Source organism: Chelonia mydas, chromosome 1 (assembly GCF_015237465.2).
Source record: "Chelonia mydas isolate rCheMyd1 chromosome 1, rCheMyd1.pri.v2, whole genome shotgun sequence".
NCBI classification, from domain to species: Eukaryota; Metazoa; Chordata; order Testudines; family Cheloniidae; genus Chelonia; species Chelonia mydas.
The window spans coordinates 295,392,270-295,405,220 of NC_057849.1; the positions used below are offsets into that span (position 1 = coordinate 295,392,270).

The 12,951-nt window shown below is 39.7% G+C and overlaps 1 protein-coding gene across 44 annotated transcripts in view; it reads right to left on the minus strand.

Annotated features, from left to right (window-relative positions):
- NRCAM (neuronal cell adhesion molecule) overlaps window positions 1-12,951 on the minus strand; it is a 284,294-nt gene that overhangs the window by 177,199 nt on the left and 94,144 nt on the right. The window contains exon 1 of one of the 44 annotated variants that reach the window (XM_043549249.1): window positions 4,882-5,018. The exons of the other annotated variants lie outside the window; for them this stretch is intronic. The gene's annotated coding sequence lies outside the window, so the exon portion shown is untranslated. Of the gene's footprint in view, window positions 1-4,881; window positions 5,019-12,951 lie in introns of those variants that run through there. 44 annotated transcript variants of the gene reach the window in all.

Below are 12,951 nucleotides of genomic sequence, written 5' to 3' on the forward strand. Positions count from 1 at the left end.
TGGTTTGTGTGTTAATTCACCTTTTGACTCGGGATTCAGTGTGGGAACTCCTCCCTCTGGGATAACTCCATTCTCCTCACTTTACTCACTTACGTGGGGTGATGAAAGTACAGCAAAACCTCCCAGAGGAGAGCCAGTCCTCAGCAGTAGCAGAAACTTTTCAAGCAACAGCTGGGGCTGAAAGCAGTAACAGCAGCAGTGGAGAGGCTCAGAGCTGTGGCTTCTTACCATCTCCCAGAAGGCTGCTTTTTGCAGTTTGCACTCTGGATATGATTTTTGATCTGTTGCTTGCTGCAACATCCTCCTACTTTTCCTCATCTGAGTTCCTCCTATGCTGGTTTCACACTTCCTGCCCTCTACTCTCCTCCCCTTCTTCCTCTCACACCTCTTTCCTCTCTCCACTCCCCATCCAATCTGTGTCCCTGTGTTCTTTCCCTTCTTACACTCCCTCAATCCTACTTACTCACCTTCTCCTGTAACTATCCCACATTCCATTATTTTTAAATGGGAGTCACAATTGGCAACATTTTCAAAAGTGCCTAAGGGAAAGATTTTTACAGGTATTCAGACACCTAAACATTTACAGGTGCCCAGGGGGATTTTCAAAAGCATCTAAGCGCCTAACACCCATTGATTTCAATGGGAGAGAGATGAGAGGGAGGGATAGATAGAAGTATTAAATCCTCTACCCTCCCTCTCATTTTAGATTGTGAGATCTTTGGGGCAAGAACTGCCTGTGCCTTTCTTTTTGTTTAGAACAATACTGATTCTAACTGGCATCTTTGAGTGTTTTCACAATATAAACAGTAAATAAAACCAATAATGAATATTAAGATATCAGGATTTCATTTGTTCCAAGATGCTAACATTTTTACGGAACTGATATCCTCAGAAGTTTATCCAAAATGTTATTGTGCTTTTGGAGTGATATGCTAAGCTTCTCAAGTAATTATCACCAAATCCGGTACATGGGCAGATCTACTTATTTCAGCATTAGCCTAACGATTCCACATCTGAAGTGGAAAGTTATTCCACCTCAAGGGTGAGTAACTGCTTTGCCTCTATTGAACTTTCTTTTTCACCCATGCCAGGACAATGGAAGACCTTCCAGAAGAGATTTGTTGGATCAAACATTCTCTTTTTAGTCCAAATTCAGAACAGGTTGAGGTGATAGTTGATTCTTCAGTAGCTTTGTCCGCTACAGTTTGTTTTTATCTCAACATAGAACAGCATCCCTTCATTTTGTATGGCATCTTCTTGGTGTGTTATGTGTAAATTGGTTAATTCATGATGACATAAGGCAGATAAATAAATATTATAACAAACCAGCACATGCTCTAGCCTGGCACAACCATTCTCTGATCATTTCATTAATAATAAAGAAAAATATACAATATCAAAAAGTATAATTTAATTATATAATTATATAATTTAATTTCCTGAGGCCTACAGCTAACGTTGGTTCTGTTAAGATATTTAATTTTTATAATTGTTGTTATTGTGGTACTCAGGGCCGGATTAACTCTCCTGTGGGCCCAGGGCTATTAGATTTTGTGGGGGCCCTATGTGCAAGACTTTTTCCTGGGAGGGAGTTGGGTGCAGGAGCAGGCTGGGGCAGGGGATTGGGTTGTAGGAGGGGGTATGAGGTGTAGGCTCCAGCCGGGAGGTGCCTACCACAGGTGGCTCCCAGCCGGAGGCGCAGCAGGCCTCAGGCAGGCTACCTGCCTGCCTGCCATAGCCCCACACTGCTCCCAGAAGCAGCTGGCTGCTAGTACATCTCTGCGGCCCCTGGGAGGAGGGAGACAACATGTCTCCGTGTGCTGCCCATGCCCACAAGCGCCACCCCTGTAGCTCCCACTGGCTGGTTTCCAGCCAATGGGATCTGTGAGGATCGTGCTGGGGGTGGGGGCAGCATGCAGAGCCGCCTCCCCCCAACCCCTCCAGGGACCACAGAGACATGCTAACAGCCAGCCACTTCTGGGAGTGGTGTGGAGCCACAGCATGCAGGCAGCCTGCCTGAGCACCCCACTGCACCGCAGGACTTTTAGCGGCCCGGAGCTGGAAATCACTGCCTGTGATTTATTTTTGTGGGGCCCCTCTTGAGCTGGGGCACTTGGCTGCAGCCCCTAAAGCCCCTGCCTTAATCTGGCCCTGGTGGTACTTAGAAATGGATGAAAATGACAGGGAGTAACATTGTAAGGGACCATTTAAGGTAAAGTGGTTCGTTAACACCTCTAGGACAAATAGAAGGGGTTAGTGGGTTACAAATTGTTGTAATAAACCATAAATCCGGTGTCTCTGTTCAGCCCATGATTTTTAATGTTCAGCAGAGTAATGAATTTAAGCTCCCAGGCTCATCTTTTGAAAGCATTGTGCAGATTTCCTTTGAGGATGAGGACTGGTATGTCAGGTATAGAGGGTTAGCTTTCACACACAGGTGTTAGAGTGTTTTTGTCTTCTACCATTTCCCTGTGTGAGTTCATTCAAGAGCATAATGATTATCTGGTTTCAGCCAGATGATTGTTGTCGGGGCATTTAGCACACTGGATGAGGTACATCACATTTTGTGATAGGCGTGTGTAAGACCCATGGATCTTGAAACGTGTATTGTGGAGGGTGTTGACCACTGTAGCAGTGGAGGTGTGTCTGCAGGTTTTGCATCTGTAGTTTGAGCAAGATCTGGTGCAGCTGTGAGTTGGTGTGGTCCTACTCTGAGAGGAGTTTGCTTCTGCTGTTGAGCTTGGAGAGGGTGGGGGTTGTTTGCAGGCCAGAAGTGGGGATTCAGGAAATATTTCTTTCAGGATGGGGTCCCCATCAAATATGGGCTATAGTTGTTTCATGATACCCCATATGGGTGTGCGGTTTTATTTCTGAATTGAAGCTGGTTCTCTCGGGGTAGTTGGATGGCCCATTCCACGATGCGATCTACTTCTCTGGTGGAGTGTCCCTGTTTAGTGAAGGTGGTTTTAAGTATGTTAAGGTATATATCTTGGACTTTCAAGGCACTCAGATACCACAGAGTATGCTCCCCATTCAATTAAATGGAGCAACAATGGAGTGTGATAGCAGAGTTTAAAAATTCTGTATGACGTTGATGATGTTGATGACTTTTTAAATATAAATGTTTTCAAAGTTTCAGTGGTCTATCTGCACATAATGCATTAACATAATAACCAAATCAATGCTTTCGGTTTTCGGTACATAACAGACTTTAAAGCTAGGCATACTATGGTCAAGCAGAGGAGCCAGACGGTAAACTGTTACAAATGAAAGTCTCTTATAAAGGGTAGCTTTTACTTAAGTGAAATATATATGATGAGCCGACCAAAAGACTTCCTAAACACTTCGTGCAATTCAAAAATAGGTTGCCAACCATTTATAGTGGTGTTTTATTATATAAATTAGGTTGTAATGAAACTGACAGAACACAGTACCCCAGTTAAACTCAATGACATTTCATAGTTATTTTAGAGACTAACCAATTTATTTGAGCATGAGCTTTCGTGAGCTACAGCTCACTTCATCGGTGAGCTGTAGCTCACGAAAGCTCATGCTCAAATAAATTGGTTAGTCTCTAAGGTGCCAAAAGTACTCCTTTTCTTTTTGCGAATACAGACTAACACGGCTGTTACTCTGAAACCTGTCATAGTTATTTTAGTATCAGCTGATGGCAATTTGATCTTTAATGCTAAGATACAGCACAGTATATCTATTTCAATTCCTTTTCAATCCCCCCTCAAACACACATAAAAGCTCAAACTTTTTTTAAAGTTCCAAAATACAAAGAAAGAAAAAAAAATCAAAGATTTCAGCTGATTTAAGTGATTGTGAAAAAGGCATAGATAAAATCAGTGGGGAAAAGATCTTAAAATATGACATTCAGCTTTGCTTATCTGGATCTGAATGTATAGTAAACGTGAGCCAGACTAAAATTGTTAATTTAGTTTTTAAAAGATATTTTGATCTGCTTTGGAGTGTGCGAGTGATCATACTTCTCTGGGATATACTAGTATAGATGTTCATACAACAGGATTGCTTAGATACAGCATCCTAGACTGCATTGTGGTCTCTGAGATTTCAAAAACCAAAATTCATTTTTCTGACAGAATTTTTCCCCCAAGTATTTTCTAAAGATGGTTATATGCAAAAATCTAACGGTCACTATAGGGATTTTTATCACAGAACTGTCACATGTCAATGTTTAGAGAGGAGTGAACATGCTCTTCTCTGTTTAATGAAACAGGAGCAGAAGAATCAGTGAGTGATAACACTTTTTCTTCTTGTGAACACATAGTACTCTGTTACTTAGATCCTCCTCAAATATTCATTCTGGAAGAATAATAACCAGGGAACGCCCCAAAACTCATTTAAAACTAATATGATAAATTTGTAACTGAAAAAAATGTCAATTTTTCATGAAAGAAAACTTTCAGCAATGTAAATCCTTGAAGAAAATTAAACAAGTTTATGATAGTTCAGAAACAGTTCTATCTCACATGATATAAGCTTTAAAATAATGGATCTATTTTCCCAGAAATCAGCATTAAAATCAACCTAAGACTTTCCAGCACACCGTATTTAATTACATCTGGGCTTCACTGTGCTACCAGTTCAAGCCATTCTACACAATTTAACAAAGTTAGAGCGGTGTTGATTTCAAATTTTAGAACATTTAACCAAGCTAATCAAATATATAAAATTAATTGCACAAAAGAGATTTTCAACCTCATCCTCAGAGCTATAAACTCAACTTCCTCACATTTCTCATATTCTGATAAACCAAACTAGCTGATACAGTACTCAGATGCACAAATCTATCTTAATAAGCTGAACATCAAAGAGGAACAAAAGAGTGTACAAAAGGTAGCTGTAGAATATTACCTTACAGATGTAATTATTTGCCTCTTTCCATTTTCTTATTAAAAAATGGTAACTTGGTAAAACTCTCCCCCTCACGTTGTAATCCTGTGGACAAAACTGTGTGCTGCTGAACCCTGCTGTTGCTGGACCGTGTGCAGAAACATGTATAAAAAGAGGACAGTTTTAAACAGCCAATCACATTGTGTTTGGACCTCCCAGGCTTCACTGTGTGATCAGCACAGGCTTTGTGTCAATACAATAGGGGTTAAACATTTCCCTGTATTTATTTAAAAGCAAGCAAAAATCTGTTTAATTGCTTGAACCTTTAGTAAAATGATGTGCATTGCTTGGGGGTGGGTGGAGGTAAGGTTAAACAGTAACTGACATTCTATCTAAAAAAATAGAATCTCTCTAGCTCCTCCTGCTTTTACACAGTACATAAATACTAAAACCAATTAAGTCAACAAGCATTTCCATCCAGATCTTCCCCCTCCAGTATTTTCCCCTAAGCAACTGATAGTGATTTGCTTCTCTTAACTCAGAGACCTGCTTTCACTTTGCCCTGGCATTCGGCTATATGAATTGCCAAATGGAGTAGCTCTCAATTTTCTGTTCACCATGCTTGAGATGTGGATCCTTGCAAAGCCTTCTATTGATGATGACAAATGGCATTCCAGTGCCAGAAAGCAAATTTATCCATACTGAAAAATAAACCAAGAAAGGTCAAAAAAGCTGACTGCACCATACATAGTGTTGGCAGCCACGGTTTGTCACTTCTCATGAATCCCTGAATCACCTTTGCTTTTCAAGCAATTACCTTGAGGAAACATAGGTACAGAACAGTGATTCTTTTTCAAGCTTTATAATTCCTTAGAAACATGTTTAAATACCATTCATCTATTTTCTGAAACAGCACACAATGCAAGCTGCAGAGAATTTCAGTTAAAAACATCATGACTTTTGCTATTATTTTACAAGTAAAAATGTAAAAATCCTGTCAACATTAGTTATAGTGTTTGTTCACAACAATAACTATTTACAAATTCCCCTGAAACCCATTTAGCTCTGAAGACCTGTTCAGAAGAATGCTTTTCTTCACAAAAGCACAACTAACATGTAATATAATCTACTTCAAAGCATATTGTCAGTGTGGTTCAACAATGACCACAGTCATATGACCTCTTAAACTTAACAGAGTATCTTAACTGGGCCCCTTCTGCACATATGGTGAACCAGTACTAAAGCTATGATTTATTTAGCTGAAAAATATAAAACATTTTAAAAAAAGGAAATTAAAAGTTAACAGCCAAGTCTTGTCTGTCTTTTACCCAAATATTTATCTTTAAATCAATATAATGATGCTTACGCAAAAATCCTATCATTCAAAGTTATTCCTTTTTAATTACACATATGTGGCTGTGCAAGAGTTTTTAATGGTACCATCTGACATGAAACTGTAAATAATTAGCTATTTATTACACTACAAATGTGGTACAACATTATTCACATTTAGTATCATTTAATACATGCAGAACTCAATTCTCAAAATTACTATTTTCATAGCTTTACTCATTCCTTTTAAAGTGAAATCCCAAATGAAAGAAATAATTTCCTCTCTGAGTTCAACCATTTGATCCCCTCTACATTTGATAGTATCCAGAGGTATAAGAATCAGCCATATGATGTTAAGAAATAAATGGTATTTTAACTAAAGATGCAAGGACTTTTAAAAACTGTATTTTAAATAATGATTGTTCTCTGTATTTTAGAGCTGAATGGAAAAGGGACAGGTCTGATTTTGTAGCTTGATTGACCAAGCCTAATCAGAATTATTTCTGCACACTGCTTCACTACAGCAGTAGACCCATTAAGCACTAAATGCTTCTGGAAGCCCATTCCCTTTCAACCTCCCACTGTGACACGTTACTTTTCAAACAGTAGCTACACAGTGGGCTACTCAAAACATTCAAAAAATGGAGGCGCTATATTTAACAGACATTTGAAAACCCACAGTAAAATCTGTCACTTGATTGCCAGGATGGCAGCTATCATAATAAAACAGATTCTTTGTGACGGAGAGTTACAAAAGAGTCCTTTGAACTAATTCTCTTACCTTGCAATACATTTTTATTAGGAAAAGGTTTTTAATCACGACATCTATTACTTCTTCAACAAAAGCAACTCTATGTATGTCTCTGAAAATGTTCACTGAGATATTCTTATTTTTAAGTCATCAGAACATCATCTGTGGCCTGCTATTTTACAAATCTTTGCAGCCTGGGAAGTTTTTACTAACAGATACGGCCATTAGAAATGCCCAGCTTCATTGCATACATTACAATAATGCAACTTAGCAATTATTTCATATAATGAATTATTTAGAATAATTCTAATATAGCTGATCAACAGAACTTGCACACATTGTACAATTTTTCATTTTTATTAAAATATTTTTATTCATTTTCTTTGCTTTAAATAGTGTATGTATGTGTATATATATGTATGCCCATACCTACACTAAAATGTTAACAGTCATGCTTCCTACTACTATGAATAACGTTCGAACAAAAAGATTTTTGTAATGCCCAATGACTCCAGAGTTTGAAAATTTCTAGTTGTGTCACACTGTGGATCTATGATTCTGTAAAACCGAGAAACTAAGTATCTTGCAGATCTGTTGTATAAGCCTGGGTTTTATAGATATGGGAAATATGATTTGAGGTGCAATTTCAAACAAAATAGGGGTGTTTCCAACTGTATGGGATTTAGATAAGATGTATTTAATACAACTGTCTGCTACACACTCTGGGAGAAACGTTTTTGTTTTTTGCCAGTGGGTGGGGGAAAGAAAGACCAAATGAGAAGTTAGCACAGAAGACCAGGACTGGGAAACAGTAGAATTGGAGAAAGGAGGTGGGTGAGAGGAGAGAAGGATCTCTTGAGGGGTCAAGGAGAGAGACTATGACTGTGAGCTAGAGCCAACAGGGAAAGTAGATAGAAAGGAGGGGCCGACAATTAAAGATGGGGTTTAGGGGAGGAGAGAAAGAACAGAAAATGAGCCAGGATGGAGGGAACTGAGACTGGCTGTGCAATAAGAATGAGACTGGGACTGACTGTGAAGCCCGGGACTGGAAGTTGGGGCTAGTTTGGAGAGGATGAGGCAGAAAGAGTAAATCTGCAGAACAGGGACAATGAGCAGAAGAGTTTATGCCCAGTAGAACACATACCCCTCCAGAGCTTGAAATGGAGCCAAAAATTCCTATTTCACCATTCCTCTGCTGTCTGCAAATAGCTCCACGTAGGTCCACAGGGAAGATGACAATCTTCTACTGCTATTTGTTACTCCATTAGTTCAAGTGACAGAGGTCTATGTAGTGGAGCTAAAGGTCCCAACCCTGTTGATTCCTGGGTGTCGATGTGATTGCTGGGGTTTTTTTTTCAATTAGCTTTATTAAAAACTTAGTAAATTGTGTATGTGCATACACACAAGTCCACACAACTATGTTGAAAGAACATTATTAAGATTGCAAAGTCAAGCACTCAAAAGTTAGGAAATGCCAGAATTAAGGCTGTCCATGCAACCTTAATGCAGAGTTCTTATGTGATGCAGGGCAAGTCACTAGGAAATCAAACTTTTTACAAATGGTCACCAATTGTGTGTTCCTCATTCTCTTGGTGTCTGACGTAAGACCTTAGATTTAATTTGCAGACATGCTGAGCACTCACAGCTGCAACTGAAGTCAATGGAAGCTGTGATTTGAACATATAAAGTGCTACATAATGCTATGTACTCTGAATCATCAGGTCCTAACTGTCCCAAATTGAGCACACAGAATAAGTGGACATTCTTGACCTTAATCTGGCTCTTTTTCATTTCCCCATCTGTAAAATGGGGATAATAATATCCCATCTCACAAGAGCGTTGTGAAAATAAATTGTTTGTGAAGCACTTGGATACTACAGTTATGAGTACCACAGAAAAACCCATGAGTAAAGCAGTAATTCTGTCGTCAGAGCATGGTTTGAATCGTGTGCTGTAAGTAAGGTATGGGGCCACACATTAACTGAGTGCTACCCATTCTGTGTACTGAAAGAAGAGTCCTGTGGAAAAAAATAGTATGTGGATTTGTAATTAAAGATTGTATCATAATGCATATGAATAGGAGGGTTGAATTAAGATTGCATGGGCAACTTTAAGACTGGCATTTCCTAATTAATTAGTGCTTGGCTTTACAACCTTAATAACGTTATTTTAACATAGTGTGTGTGTGTTACAATATTACATGATATGTACATGTGTTTCACTTACACAATTCCCCTCTAGGTCCTTGGGATAATTTTAAATCACTAAATGTTTAAGGAAAAGGAGTACTTGTGGCACCTTAGAGACTAACCAATTTATTTGAGCATGAGCTTTCGTGAGCTACAGCTCACTATGCATCCGATGAAGTGAGCTGTAGCTCACGAAAGCTCATGCTCAAATAAATTGGTTAGTCTCTAAGGTGCCACAAGTACTCCTTTTCTTTTTGCGAATACAGACTAACACGGCTGTTACTCTGATAAATGTTTAAGACTACTGAGATGCTGAAAATTCTCTACACTACGGGCTGCATTCTATCATCTTTAGTCTCATTATTCTCAGTGTGGCAATTTGTAGAGCAAGGAAAGATGGCAGAGTCTGCCTTTATGTGAACATGGATGACTGCTTTCAATAAGTAATGGTGTCCAAAATGCAACAATATATTTAAAAAGAAAAAAAGCATGTATGCAAAAGGCAATTAAGGTTCCTATGATACTACTTTAAATTGTAGGCATCTTAGATATTAAAACAACACTTTGAATCAATGAATGTTGCAATTTTTAACAGTTGGTTAAAATAACCTAAGAGTATATTAAACTATATGATTATTATTAAAGACAGATTAGGAAATAGCATGAAATCATGTATGAATACTTGGGCTTGATAATCATAATACATTTAAGGGTGAGTGAAAAAAGGATTGAGTATGATCAAAATTATTTAGGTAGCACATTTTGCCTAACATTTAAACAATTAAAATATATACTTCAACTTATTTGCATGCCTTATGTTAGAATTTGTTTTAGCTGAGCTGTCACAGACAGTTGCACCCTCTATCCTCCTTTGTCTTAGAGGGTTTCTGGCCATGAAAGCAGTACAAGGAGCAATGCAGGATGGAAAGGAGAGGAGCTGTACACTTGCTGTGAGTGTAGGGCTCAGCTCTGCAGTAGCCTCCAGAACATCAGAACACAGGGATTTAGGTGGTGCAAGGGTAGGCTTGGGTGTATTTCTGCTACTCAGATCCAACTCTCCCTCTCATTAGAGTAAGGACCATATTAGGGTTATTACCGCAGTAATAGCTTTGGAACAGCTCCAGAGTCATTCCAGAGTCATTTCCTTTTTCTTGTATATATTTGGCTCCCGAGTGCCCAGCCGAGCTACTTGGATTGGACACTGGATTTGGATCGTAAGGCTTGAAAAATAAATATTAACTTACTTCAAATGCAATTATACCATGTTGCTCACATGACATTAAAAATGTAAAAACCTGGATTCACTGGAAAATGTAACTTGGGGAAAAGGGTATGTTGTGTCTTCTGTATTACCTCCTCTCAGCATTAATAATAAATTAGAAAGATACTATATGTTGAATATAAAATATTGTGGCAAATGAAAAATACATTAATAGGAAATATGCAGATTCTGGATATTGGCTATTTTAAAAATCTTTTTAAAAATTAATTTAGGTTTAAAAAATGAAAAGATGTTTTTCTGCCTTGTAAATAAATTGCAAAGTAGGACAATTCATAGGGAATGATCGGGTAGTAGAGATGTCCTGAGGTTATGAAAACAAAGATATGCAAAATAGGATGCCATAGATGATAACATAATTACTTTAATATAAGTGAAGCACAAGAACAGTTATGAAGCATGAAGTTGCTTTTGTTGAATTAATAATAGCTGTCACAATTGAAACCCCATGGACCTATTTTTGACTAAAACCACTGTCTTCAGTTTGTAGATATAAATTTGCTCCTAGCTTTTTATTCTATAAATAGTTTTGCATGTTAAAAGTGTAAATGTCAGGTATCAGTCTGATATTATTTTAGTTTTTATCCAATGTCAACAGTCAATAATAAATAAAGTTAATCATATAATTTCAAAGTGACAAAATATAAAGAAAAATGTTATTTTTATCCCATTTTTTCCCCAACAGCTCTAACAACAAGCAAGTCAATCAGCATATTGACTAGTATATAACAACAGTCTCAGAGCAATGAGCACATGAACAGTTAGAATATATTGTTTGCTTCTACAGTGCATTTTATGGTGTCTGAATTGGGATGGGGATTCTCCTTTTTTCCAAACACACTGACACTATGGAATTTATACCTGAATAACTAAATTCTCTCTCTCCACACTCACTGTTGTATGTATGCAGTGATTATGATGCCTGGGCTCTACTCTCTTCTGTGTATTTTCCTCTTAACATCCATTGAGATGGCCAAGACAAACTGGCTGCTTGCCAGTAGCAGAAAATTATTTTTAGAATGCTCTAGGAGTGCAGACTTACTAGTCTGATTTCACTCATTCTTTCAGAGGCAGAGACTTTGTTCCCACATCTAAGGTGCTTAAGCTGTTTAACACACAGAGGAGTCTCTAGGGATAGTTACATATTCTCAGATTGACTCCAGGGTGCTGGAGTGAGTAGTACTCTCTTCAAATGCCTCTGTATCTATCACTTTTTATCAGCTGAAGCAGATAGCTTAGTGCTACTACAAATTGATAGAACTATGTTTTCTCTTTTGCTTTCATATTACTTTTTGAAGTGCATGGTACATGCTAAGACTCTCAGGATCAGCTTCCACTACACTGTTTATTTCCTCCAATGTTATTCTTTCTTCCTCTTTTCACAAAGGGGCAAATCCTTTTCTCTTCCTCCTTGTGTGTGGTGGTCCTGACTGTAGTGCCAAGCACAGTTTCACTGCACAATATGTGGAGGTACAGCATACATGGAGCCAAAAGTGTGCCCTGTGTGTGGTGCAACAGTTGTTCTGCTCCTGTGAAACCCATCATCTATTCCTCTTTGAATGTGGAGGTTCACCAGCAGCAGAGCTGCTCTACAGCCATCAGAGAGAAGGGGAGACATTATCTCCCACAACCTCTGCAGAACTTATCCAGTGCATAGCCCAACTGGTACTGCTGGCGGAATTCTGTGCCACTACACGCATGCAGAATTCATGTCCCCACATGCGTCCCCACAGAAAAATGACTTCTGACTGGAAAGCAAATGGAAGCCGCAAGAGTGGTCATGCACTCCTCCCCAGCAGTGCGGGAGCATTGGTTTGAGTGCCTGGAGCAGCCAGCAGAGACGTAAATCGGGGTGAGGAGCAAGGCTGGGTGGGGGGGCATGCGTGCAAGTGAGGTAGAACAACTCACACCACAGACACAGACCCCCCTCCACCAAGCCACACCCTCCCACATCCGGATGCCTCGCACCCAGACCACCCCATGCAGAGCCCCCCACATTCAAACCCCCATGCCACCAAGCCCCCCCCCACACACCTGGACCACCCTATTCAGGCCCCTGCACCTGGACCCCCACCCCACTGAGCTCCAACCCGCTGCACCTGAACCCCCACTCCATCCCACCAAGCCCCACTCCCCCAGCACCCAGACCCACTCCATGCTGAGCCCCATTCCTCCCACACTCAGACACCTGTACTGAGCCCAAACCACCTGGATTTGGGGATAGGTCTAGGCGTGCATGCGAGATTCTGTCCTTCTTGGTCACTACTGTGGTGCCCTTGGTGCAGAGGGACAGGGCCCTATGGTCTTTCTGTTTCATTGCTGGAGCCTGGGTTCTAGGACCCTGCAGGGTGGGAAGGTCCCAGAGCTCTGGCTCTAGTCCAAACCCAGAAGTCTGCACAGCAATGAAACAGGCCCTCAGTCTAAGCTCTGCCCAAGTCGACTGGCACGGGCCAGCCACTAGTTTTTCTTTGCTTTGTAGACATACCCTTAAAGTCTTCTGTGCTTGACATCCTTGGAAATATTAGTATTGCCATCTGCTC